The sequence below is a fragment of the Diplotaxodon limnothrissa genome, unplaced genomic scaffold (genome assembly GCF_057381915.1).
Source record: "Diplotaxodon limnothrissa isolate DT_005_m unplaced genomic scaffold, D_limnothrissa_male_GT1.1 unmapped_scaffold_1, whole genome shotgun sequence".
Classification (NCBI taxonomy): domain Eukaryota; kingdom Metazoa; phylum Chordata; class Actinopteri; order Cichliformes; family Cichlidae; genus Diplotaxodon; species Diplotaxodon limnothrissa.
The window spans coordinates 2,296,059-2,309,434 of NW_028188555.1; positions in this window are offsets into that span (position 1 = coordinate 2,296,059).

Below are 13,376 nucleotides of genomic sequence, written 5' to 3' on the forward strand. Positions count from 1 at the left end.
TCCATCAACTAATCTCTCAATATTCAAAGCTGAGCAGCAGACAACTTACCATCACATCAGTCCTTCAATCAGACCTACAACAAACGTCTTCAGTCTCTCACCCCAACCGGTCGCAGCAGATGGCCGCCCCGACCTGAGCCTGGTTCTGCCGGAGGTTTCTTCCTGTAAAAAGGGAGTTTTTCCTTCCCACTGTCGCCAAAGTGCTTGCTCATAGGGGGTCATATGATTGTTGGGTTCTCTGTATGTATTATTGTATGGTCTACCTTACAATAATACATACAGCCTTGAAGTGACTGGTGATGTGATTTGCTGCTGAATCAATTCGGAACTAATTGGAAATCTGGATATTAATTAAATAAACCTGCTTTGAGCATCAATTAATTGTTGTTTGAAATTCTTTATAAATATATAAATATAGTGCCACTCTTCTACTGTTTAAATTGCAACTGTTTAAAACTGACTAATTTATTCATACACTTGAGCATAAACACATGCACAGTAAATGGCCTGTACTTGTACAGCGCTTTACTTAGTGCCCAAGGACCCCAAAGAGCTTTACACTACATTCAGTCATTCACACATTCACACACTGGTGATGGCAGCTACATTGTAGCCACAGCTGCCCTGGGGCGCACTGACAGAGGCGAGGCTGCCGGACACTGGCGCCACCGGGCCCTCTGACCACCACCAGTAGGCAACGGGTGAAGTGTCCTGCCCCGGGACACAACGACCGAGACTGTCGGAGGCGGGGCTCAATCTGGCAACCTTCCAATTACAGGATGAACTGCGAACTCTTGAGCCACGATTGACCTATATACACATATACTTTACAGTACTAGTCAGTGCTTACATACTAGTTCTTTTCCCTACTTTTTCATGCTTACTGGTACAAATGCCTGTTACTAGAGTTAAATGCTATCGATGTATTCTCACAGTTATGGAACTGTACAAATGCATACAAAATAACGCTCACGTAAACATAACTGTGCACTAGTTTGCCCTTATTGCTGCAGTTTGTTTCAAGTTGTTCTCTCTCTCTCTCTCTCTCACACACACACACACACACACACACACACACACACACATACACATACACACACACACACACATACATACACACACACACACACACACACACACACTCACACACACACACACACACACTATGTAACGTTTCAGCAAAAAAATACCGCCCCTCCCCCCCACAGTGACACCACCACCACTAGTCTGCACAGCTGACATAAGGCAGCATGGATCCATCCTTTCATGCTATTTATGCCAAATTCTGACCCGACCATCTGCATGTCAGAGCAGAAATCAAGACTCATCAGACCAGGCAACATTTATCCAATCTTCTCATGTCAAATTTTGAGAACTGTAGCTTCAATTTCCTGTTCTTAGCTGACCAAAACGCTCTTCTGCATTCTTTGGTTGCAACAAATGGTTGTATGAGCTACGGTTGCCTTCCTATCAGACATTTTTCTCTGACCGTTGACATCAATAAGGCAGTTTTTCCAAGAGAACTGCCTTTCACTGGATATTTTCTCTTTTTTGTCACCGAAAAGGGTGTCTGTGTTACTTCTTGTCTTATATATATTGTCTCTGTTTTCCTCTGTCCTTTGTCAGAGTGCCTGTTCACCTACCCCCTGTGTCTCCATATTCCCAGTGTTCAAGGTTTCCAAGTGTTTTCCCAGTTTAGGTTGTCATGGTTGGTTCTGTTTGCTACTCAGCCAGAATAAACAGCTCGCTCTTTTTAAAAGTAGGCTCCAGAATGGATGATTGCATGTTCGCATGTCTTTATGCAACACTGAGTGTGCTGAACTAAAGGTAGGCCTAGTTTCATTTTCATGGTCATTATTATCAAGACAATGATTACGCCTTATTCTGATTATTTCTCCCTTTTGGAGGTGTAACGTTTACATGAGGGGTGTAGGAACATTTCCCCCTAAATATTTTTAGATAAACTTTTGCTAAAGTCACAGTTTTTGTCGTATTGATGATGCAGCTAGAATAAGTGCTTTTAAATAAAAGAATAACCATTCAAAGTGCTCAGTGGTGAAACTGTAACTCTTTCAGAGTTTGACAGCTGGACAAGTGATGCCGTATTTAAAGAAACATGAGATGAGTGCAGCATATTATCTGAACAGAGATCATTCAATGAGCAAGAATAAACACTGAAAGAGAAACACTTCACTGTTGATTATCATATGAAGTCTAATGAAAGCTGTTAATCTGTTAATATCCTGTTAATCTGCATACAGTAGAGTTGGATGTCTCGAGACCGGACGTGGTCTTGGTCTCGTCTTGGTCTCGACGGACTTTTGTCTTGGTCTCGGTCTTGGTCTCGCTGTTTCGGTCCTGCGTTCTCAAATCGACATAGTGTTCGGGAGATTTGGAGTCAACCATCAGCGGAGCGGGGGGGGGGGTTGGCTTACTGGGCTTAAGCCCGGGTCATTTTTTCAGAAGCATGGGGTCTTTTGGAGTGTAATTTGTTAGTTAGATGCCTGACTGACAACTGTATAAAACAAAAACAACACACGAAGCACAGAGCGCACCGTCGTAAATTCCCCCTAATTTTGGTATGATCCGAGCTCAGGCACTGGGCGACTGAGCACAGCACCCATGTGAGCGAGGGGGGAGAAGCTGCTGCCTGCGAGTTTGCTGCAGACAGAGGAGAGCTTAAGTTTGACCAGGTACCAAAGCAAATCATTCGTACTGAACTAATAATGTAAATATGACGGTGTATCACAAAAGATTGATATCAAACTGATCACTTGGCTGCGTTACTTGCTCTTCGAGTGAATCAACAAATGGATAAATAAAAAGCCGAACAGCAATGCTGATTTTTTAGAGTCTTAGCTTACATTTCATATTTTCAGTTGTTACCCTCCACGGCTAAACAAACTCTCTAAATCGGTTTCAATTGTGTACTGATGTACACAACAATGGACATAAGGAGCTTCTTTCAAAGAAAAAACTCAGGTAGATGTTATTTTATATATTATGCTTTGGATGTTGTTCAGTATATCTATGCAAAACAAGAGGAATTTCAATACACAGCAGTATATTCACACTTGAAACCAGATATTTACATACACTTTATGGAGAAAACATAAAAACTTTTTTTACTGTTAAACATCAATTTAGAGTAAACTTTTGTTTTAGATAAATAAATGTTGAAATATCTTTTGAATTAGTTAAATGTCAGAATAAAAAGAGGGAGCTGTCTATTTTAATCACTTTCATCAAATGTAGGAGTACATGTACACTAAGTTTATTGTTAATTAATAAGAAACTCCAGACGATTCGATTCTGAGCTGAAGAAGCTTCTGATAGGTTAGTAGAGTCCATGTGAGTAAACTGGTGGCACAGCTGTGGATGCATATAAGGCAGAGAGTGATATTATACCCCTTTCGTCAAACGCAGTGATTTATGACCCCCTTAATTGATTTATGACCCCTAATTAAATTATCCCCTAATTAAATTATTCATGAGCTCCGGAAGTCCGGAAGTAATTAAATTATTCATGAGCTCCGGAAGTCCGGAAGTAGGAAGTAATTAAGTAATAAAAATATGATATTCATAAAAATATGATATTCATAAAAATATGATATTCATAAAAATATAATTGATTATTTAGAAAGTATCTTATATATCAAAATAGCATTCTTTTATTTCTTTAAGCAATTAAATTTTTATTTTTTTATGCTCAAAAAACGCCATCTGGTGGCGGGTCAGTGTGTGTGCGCGCGCCCGCGCGCGCCCGAGGCTGTGTGTCTGGGCGCGCGGGGGCGCGCCCGTGTCTCCGGACCGTGCTCTCTCGGGCTCCGTGCTCATGTGTTTAAAAATGTATTAAACCATATTAAAATTGTTTAGTTAAACTTGTGCTTTTGTAACGTTCAGTATGGCCACAAACACATGCTGCATGCCCTGGGGGAAAACTTTATTTAGATTTATATGCATTTGTAGATTTAGAATAAAACTCATACTCAGAAAAAATTCGCGATCCCCTAACCCTCCTTAGATACATAAGCAGGGAAAACTCCTTAAAAAACCCTCCGCTATTTCTCCAAAACCCTACAATAACTTGTTAGGGTACCCCCTCTATTCCCAAAACCTTATATTCGATAACAGGGAAAATCCTGAAAAAATCCTTAGTCTTTTTTCTCAAATTCAGCGCCCCGCGGCTCCCTTCATGCTCAGCCAAACAAAGCCAAAACTCCTTTTAAAAATTTCTCCGCGATTTCTCCAAAACCCCTAGAATAACTTGTTAGCTACCCCCTCTATTCCCAAAAACCTTATATTCGATAACAGGGAAAATCCTTATTCTTTTTTCCTTCAAAAACTTCCCTCTTACTAGCAAGCTCTAAAATTCAACCCACACTCTAAGTTCTACCTCGCTCTTAATCTCCGATCCACAACTTCTTGCAGAGCACAATTTTTTCCTGCTTGTTCGCTCCCCGCTCTGCTCCCTAATGCGCTGCTTACCTCGTTTGAAAATTCCCCCCTTAGACCAACTCCGCCTCACTGCGCCCCGCTGCCAATCACATAACCCTTGCACCGCTCCCTTCGCACCCCGGTTAGCCAATCCGCTCCAGGTCTGATTTTACGATCTCCCGCTGAGGTTAAGACTATCTTCGAACCCCCAGAACACATCTGACTTCAGACGTATCAACAACTGGCGCCGCTCAGACTGCTTGCGAGTTCGCATAGGGAGCGGCCGATTTCAACAGCAACTTGCGTCTCTTTCCTTATCCGCATATCATTCGGTAAGTGTTAATCTTCCTCTCTAACTACATTTTTGCATTTTCCTTTTTACCATTCTGTCAATCCTTTCATTTAAAAAAATAAATAAATATCACAATGCTTTGTAACAGGTACAATACACCATCCATCCATCCATTCGCCTCCACTTATCCTTTTCTCAGGCTCGCGCGGTGCGCTGGAGCCTATCCCACGTACAATACACTTTAAAATATAGCATTCCCGTAAAAGTTTATACATTACATGTCTACATCACCTATCATGGCCTCATCGGGTATCTCATATCATCTTGTTATTGTTATGTTATTTGATATTTTGCTAGTTTGCGTGTTTTAAAACTCTTTTTGTTTTTCTTTATATTTTTAGACCCAGATGTGTTAACCTGATCCCTGCGAAACACCAGCTCTGCGTGGATTTTGACCGCGAGTGACCGGATGTTGTTTCCGGCCTGAGGTTGCCTGAAATGCCGTGAGGCTCGTTTGAAAGATTGCGCCCGAGACCAACTCCGCCTCCAAGGCATGCCTACCTTTAGCTGCCACCAGTGAGATATCAGAGCCGGGCTCCACATATCCAATCAGGAGCACGAGCAAGACAGCTTTTGCAGACTCTCCAGAAATATACAAGTGCTTACCAACTGCTCTGCAACCCAGTGTTTCTGGTCCCCTCACTAACATCGCTTTTTGAGATATTTTTTATGAACCACCAAAAAAGCAATTTTACCCCACAGTACAGAAGACTGGGTCTGAGGGCAGCAGCGGGGACAAATGATTGTAATGAAGCGACGGACATTTCATGGCTGGTCTTGCATAATCGTGAGTTATTATGTCATATGGTGATAAGTACATAGTTTTGCAAGAGGCATACAAGCACTGTGGAAAAAGTAATCATAAAACTGTTTTTGTGAACACCCTACGTTATGCTTTAAAAAATGTGATACATGTAATGTGATCATCAAAGAACATGATTTTTTTTTAAAAACTTTTATTCTTATGCTTTTAAAGTATGTCAGATTATCTTAAAACACTTATTTGTATGTTATAATGTTTTTCTTACACCATGTGTAATTTTTATAGACACCTTATTCATTGTATCGGGTTGATCTTTGATAAATAAATAAAATATTTAATCTTGTATTTGTGTACTTTCTGGTGATTCAATAAAAAATTAGTCACATATCGCTCTGATAAACACAGATGGCTGAAAGAAATGTTTGATGGAACAAAGGAAACAAGTGTCTTGCTGCTAAACTTTTAAGTCACCATGGTTTAAATGAGAAAGTCTGTATGTAAAACATGAAAAACTCCATATCAGTGATATCTACAAAGGTGTACTCATTTCTTTGTAATGGTACTTTACTGTTCCAATGAAACAAAAAGAAAATCTCATTTTTAAAGTACATTTTTCGGCCATCCTGACCTATTTTCAGGGGCAAGAATGTTGATGTTAGACTGTGTTTTAAATCAGGTTGTGATCTTAAACTAACTATCACAGCACTGATTTCAGTTGTAATGTCAATTAGAATCCCAATTTGGCTTTTCTCCAGTCAGTGTTATGGTGAAATTTAACTTGTTCTTTTGTGTAATTGCACATGGCCCAGCAAAGGACCCCTTAGTAAGCTGTACAGCATAAGTTTTCAATTCACTTTTGTCAGAAAACTTCACAGTATGAGAAGTTACAGCACAGTTTCTCCAAACGTGTGGTTCTTTTTCAGCCAGCGTGCTTTTAGAGCATCTACATTAGCTCATGTAGTAAAAGTACAATCAGTAAGTGTACTTTAACATTTGAGATTCCGAGTCACTCTTGCTTAGATCATGTGAACTACATCATGAACCTTTTTTTGTATAATGCATCAAACATGTTCAAATCAGTTTAGTTAAAATAAATTGAAAATAATCTAGAGACAAGCAACTCCTTTTTAGCTTCTGTTATGTATTTACCTCTCACACCTTAATCTAGATGTTAGTGTTCTCAGAGTTAACATGTCTCATGTTGCCATGTTGTATTTCTAATACCCAGCCTCAGTGTTCGCCCTGTTGACCCTCAAATCCAAACACCAATGATCTAGATATTCACAAAATTCATAAGGAGATTCTTAAGGTCTTAAGTTTTTTTTTTATGTTTTACAAAAAAAAAAACTTCACATTTTTTATATTTTTAAACGAAAGTGACATGCAAGGATATTTTTCTTTAGTGATGTTGCTTCAGCAATCTCAAATACTAATTATTCTGGGAATTTTTATGGTCAAACTATGTGATTTTCCAAATGTGTGTGTGTGTGGAGTAAAATGACCTTGTTCTTATGATGTTGTCACCGTGAATCATTTAGGATTAACAACACAAATTGTATCGATAGCAGAAACAGTCTTATAACTTATAATTCTCACACGTTACCGCTAGTTTTACAAACGCAGTCTTCTTCAGCTCTGTTTATGTAGCTTTTATGAAACTGATTTTCCATAGTACAAGTAGAATTTAATTTTTCTTTGCTCTCCAGTATAAATGCAATAATTTGCAGGCTTTTTACTGAAACTCTCACAATGCAACACTCAATGCTCAGAGCTTCATATATCAACAGCTCTGAAAATATCTTCTTTTTTAAAGTAATGTAGGACAGGATCTCTCACTCTCTGTGTCTCAAAAAAACCCCAACTAAACTGGCAATCACCACTAAACAAATGAAAGTAGTTTATGGCTTTTTTATCAGCTGCATTTCTTTCATTTATGTATTGATCCCATTGTTTATTGGTAATGCTTTTAGGTCACTGTTTTAGCATGTCTGCCTCACACTCCATTTAAACAGTTTAACAGATAGTGGGGTCTGGTAAGGAAGTTGGGGGGAAGCAGACAACTCCACAGGAAGAGTCTTTTTGTCTTTTCTCCACTGTAAAAGATAGCAAGGCAGTGTGAAACCTTTGCGGGAAAGACAAAACTGAGAGCCATGCTAGGCTCAGTGAGAGACTCTGCTCACCCCTCTGCCCCAGCGATGGCAGTCCCTCACCAAGCTTGATTTCTGTTCTTTGTCTTGATTAAAGAATGTTAGCTACCGCTCATCGCTTGTCTGCAGGCTTTATTAAACGGAAAACTTCCACAACAACCTCTAAACAGTGGTTTATGGCTTTTTGTCACCTGCAACACCATGTAACACTTGGATGTTAGATTCTTTTACCAGTCAGTGTTGTTAGCCCCAACCCCCAGGCTCCAGGTGTCTGAGCTCTAACCCTGGCTGCCAAATGTCCCCCTGAGGCCTTTGTGCCTTTTACCACCAGACTAAGTTTGTAGTCCTATCTACTAATATTATTTTATTTTTTTTATTATAGCACAAGTTTCAGTTAGGTTACTACTTTGACTTCCTCAATTTGAGCACATTTCTGACCCGATACTTTATCAAGCTTTTACTCGAGTGTTTTTGACACTAGCAGCTGTACTTCTACTTAAGTGAAAATTGCCTGCAATTTTGCCACCTCAGTTGCCACTTTTCTGGAGTTTGTACACTTTTTATATTGAAACGTTCAACGTTTTACGTGTTATCCTTGATCACAGTTCTAAACAAGTTAACTTTCTTCACTTCAAAGTAACCCAAAAAAGAAACTATATGTCCAGTTCTCTTTACTCCAAACCTGGTTTAAGGCTATGCTGTTGTTGTGATATGGCCATACAAATAATATTAAGTTTAATTAATCTTAAAAAAAAAATGGCTGCTTCATGGCTACCTGTTCAGAGAATTTGCAGACTTTTATGGAAACTGTCACAATGTAACACTCTCACTGTCAAAACATGGTTGATCCATGTTTCTATGAACACTGATTAATATAGCAACAGCTCTGAAAATCCTTTTTTTTAAAGTAAAGCAGAACAGGATCTCTGTATCTCTAAAAATCCCAACAAAACTGGCAATCACCTCTAAACAAATGGAAGTAGTTTATGGATCTTTATCACCTGCAACACCATGTAACACCTAGATGTTAGACTCTTTTACCATCACATTTGAACAAAAAACAGAAACAATATTCTGATTGAGAATTTTATCCAGAAAAAGCACTAATTATTGCAACAAATATGTAATAAATTTGAGTCTACATGCTAACTTGTGGTTCCTAAAGTAGAATGGGAAGTGATAGGTTTGTAGCATAAACCACAGTTTACTACACAGCAAAAATCAAGACACAAGTAGGCAAAGTTCTTTGTGTTACTCATGCATGAGGGAGACCTGCCTGGAGCCAAGTGTCTCTCTGAAGAGGAGTGAACGCACCCCCCTCTTCATGCTACACAGAGTTGTTACAGACCTCCTAGGATGAGACATTCTTTCAATCTACAAATGAATATATACTTCTAAGCATATATAAATATATATTTCTAAGCATAAATGACAATCCAACAATACAAATCTAACAGGAAGCAGAGGCTTCAACTATCACCCAGCCCTCTCCTGTTGAGCCTGCTCCTATTCTGGCTTCAAGCCCAGCAAGAAGCGTCGGATCAGCTGCTGAATGATTGCTTAGTTACTTTGCTTTTGTCTTTGGGTGCTCAGGGACTTCTCATACACTCCTTCCCCTTCATTCATATTCTACTGTTACATACACTATGTTGCCAAAAGATTCTGTTCCTCTGCTTTCACACACACATATAAACTTGAATTACATCCTATTTTTAATCCATATGATGTCGACCTCCCTGTAACTGCTTTCCACAGCGTTTAGGAGTGTATGGGGAATTTATGAGGTCAGCCACTGATCTCACACATTAACTTGCAGTCTCTGCTCTATTTATGAGCAGTTCTTTCAGGTTGAGATCAGGACTCTGTGCAGGCCAAACTCGCTCATCCATGTCTTTATGGATCTTGTTTTGTGCACTGGTGTGCAGTGACGTTGGAACAGGAAGGGGCCATCCCCAAACTGTTCCCACAGACTATGGAGCATGAACGTATCATAAGTGTTTTGGTGTGTAGAAGCATTAAGAGTATCTTTTACTGGAACTAAGGGGCCGAGTCTTAAATTGCTGTTGAATCTAAATGTCTTATAGTGAGACACATTAGAATTTTGATTTTGTCTTTTCACAAACTGATCGCCAGCCAGAAATCTTTACATCACACAATGAAACAATTTGCAAGAACTTAAACGTCGACTCGGACATGAAATCATCATAAATGTAAACGCTGGAAGCTTTCCTCACATCTCCTCGTGTATTGTGGCTTGGTCTGTAATAACAAATCTGCACTGCACATCTGAAAACGAATAAAACTCAACTCAAGAACCTCACGACCTTTGCTGCACTAAAAGGCATCCAGCATGAGATTACCTTATTTTTGCTTCACTGATGAGTGAATGAGTGGTTGTTGGTTGGTTGGTTGGTTGGTTGGTTAACCTGCAGCGGTTCAGGCACAAGTGGGTCGTGTGCAGCAGCAGGTGAAAGGCTCTGAAGCTGGCGAAAGATTACAATAAATCAAATACATGACTGAATAGGCAACATCTGATAGTCAGTGTGAATGAAAATGAAAGATTATCTAACATAAAGACTGGTCTCAAACTGTACATGCATGTAGCTTATGCAGGATTTGTGTGCTCACAGAACCCAGATAATGTCAGCATGTTTTTAAGCCCGTGTCTGGATTGTAAAAGTAGGTAAAGTGTGGCAGGAGCGAGGGTTGTTATACTTCCTTGGAGGTGTAGAACATGAGCCTGTTGAGAATTAAATATTTTTATTGCACAAACAAAACATTCTTACCAAATGAGGAGCGAAGACTCGAGATGAGCAGAGTGTAGCTGAGACACGCTGTTACGTTCAAGTCAGTCAAACTGGAACAAAGAACACTTGGTTCTTGTCACTTTCATTTTTATACATTTCAGCAGCACCGCCTTATGTAATCATTTAAATTATCACCTACATCACCAGTGCACCAGTTCTAAGAAAATGTACCACTTCTCTGTTTGTGTTTCAGAAACTTAATGCAACATGACCACAGCATCACGCAAATGTAGTTTGTCACTCATAGCTGGCTTTTCTACTGTTTTACGAAAAAAAAAAGTTTTCTTGCATATTTGCAGGCCAAACAATCAGGTTGAACGATCAGGCTTGACGCCTCCATTTCTACCTGTTCGTGTTTCCAAAGTAGAATCACTGTGGCGATCGCTTTAAAGGCTGGCTTTCATTGTTACATTGTGTTCATACCTAAATACTAAGAGAAAGTTCATATGTGTGTCCTCATTAGGATCGAGATTTGTGTTGGTGTGTGGGACTGTTTCCTAAGGTTTATACTGTTACTGGTTATAATGTGACAATGTGTTTCAGCTATTTTACAGAGTAACACAAAAGTAGAATAAAATAGAATAATCCTTTAATTGTCCCACAAGGGGAAATTTGGTTGTAACAGCAGCCAAAAAGACAAATATACAAACAAACAGTACACAGGACACAGAACAGAAACATACACAATTTTTCTTACATATTTACATTAAGGACAATGGTTACTATAAACAGAGAGTACTGTACAGTTATTAAATTAAATAAAAATAATTACAGGTAAGAGGCAAACCAGGTTGTAGTGCGAATTGGTTAATTAACTAACTTATTGCAGTTACAGCATTGATGTAAACATCTATGTTTGTTGGGAGCAGTTCTGATTGTACAGTCTGACAGCTGCAGGGAGGAAGGACCTGCGGAAACGCTCCTTCATGCATCTAGGATGCAGCAGTCTCTCACTGAAGGAGCTCTGCAGTTCAGCAACATCTACATGCATGGGGTGGGAGACTCTGTCCATCAGAGATGTTATTTTGGCCAGAGTCCTTCTGTCTCCCACCACCTGCACTGGGTCCAGGGTGCATCCCAGAACAGAGCTGGCCTTCCTGATGAGTTTATCCAACCTCTTCCTCTCAGCTGCCGATAAACTGCTGCTCCAACATACCACACTGTAAAAAATGACAGATGTAATGTGTAAATAATGCATTGCAATACTTTTAAGAACACTGTTCTGTGTAATGCATTACTTTTTTGACTAGGTTCATGTTTCCCCAGTATTGAACTCTATAAGAACGGGCGATGCCTCCAACATGCACAAACATTTGACCCACAGCATGCAATTCATCTGCATGAATGTAATGCCTTTAATATGCTGCTTAGAGATGGTTGTAGATCTCAACGTGGAGCCAGTTACAACCCAATAAGAATCAATAAGAGAATCATATTGATAAGTGATATTGAGAATGCCATCCCTACCTGCTTGTGTGTCACCCTACTTGCTCATAGGGGTTCATATAATTGTTGGGTCTTCTGTTGTCCTTGTATTACTGTAGGGTTTTATCGTACAATATAAAGCACATTTGTGATTTGGTTCTATAAAAATAAAGTTTAATTAAAAATAATATTTTTTCCGCTGTGCCTTGGCTCAGCCGGTTTCTCTTTTTGGTAATAACCTCTCCATCTCTGGAGAAAAACCCTTTCACGTGGTACTAAGTAGGCAGGGGTTTAAGGGTATCCCACAGAAAGCCTGTAAAGATTTGGATAGATGCACCTCTGCTTAGATTATATAGATTAGGTGTTGTTGTACCCCAGTTGCTTGGCACACACACAAAAAGAGGTGAAAAAGGTGAATCTCCAACATGAGCAGAAGAATTTTGCAGGGATCCAATAGCACATACAGTGGTCCCTCACTGTTTCGCTGATTTTTTCTTTTTTGTTGCATTTTTTATTTATTTTTTTAAGTGCATTGTATTCTGCGTCCTGACTGGCTGTAGACAATTAGACCATTGTCAATCAATCTCGTGTTGTGTCTCCTGTACAGTACAGAATGCGTTCAGCTGGTCAAATTTACATAAAGCTTCGATCGCTAGCAGTGTGACTCTGACGTGCTGTACTGTATGTTTGTAAGTTTTCTCCCCAACAAACACAACAATGTCGACAAAACATCGTCACCGGCGGGTGCCTTTGGTTTCCTTCTATAACACTGGACTTATTTTTCTACAAGACTTTGAGAGTGTTCAAACAAGAGAGAAAAGTGTGAAAATGTTCATGCCTGCCTGGGAAAAGTGTATAAAGTGTGTAGTGAGGGGTTTTACAGCCTTAAAACATCTATAATAATTGTAAAAAATAAAGTTGGCTACTTCATGGATTTCACCTATCAGTGACTCCTGCGATAAACGAGGGACCACTGTATATGGTCATTAATCACACCAGCACTCAAACCACTTTCTGAAACAGCAAGACTCTAATAATTTTCTTATCAGAGACATTACTCACTCTTAAATAAGCAAGCCTTGATACGTGCTTCATAAAAAACGTACTGGATTTCTCCACAAATGTTCAGTATGTCCCATCATTATTTATTTTCCTGTGTGCAGATCCCGTGGAGAAAACAATGTTGTGGTGAGCTGTTCAGGATTAATTCTAAAGTGTGTGAAGTGTGAAGTGGTTTGGATCTGTCAATGCCCTGTGGAATATCGCTCGCTATCATAATGAACAATAAGCTCATTTTTAACTTTGTTTCTTGAAAGGATATATTTTGCAAACTCTTGAGTCATGAGTTCTGTAGCTGCGTCTTTGGCTCAGTGAATTTGAATATCTTACTTTCACAGCTGTCTGTTGCTTATCTCTGCTCAGATATAGCGTTCTCATTTCTGGTT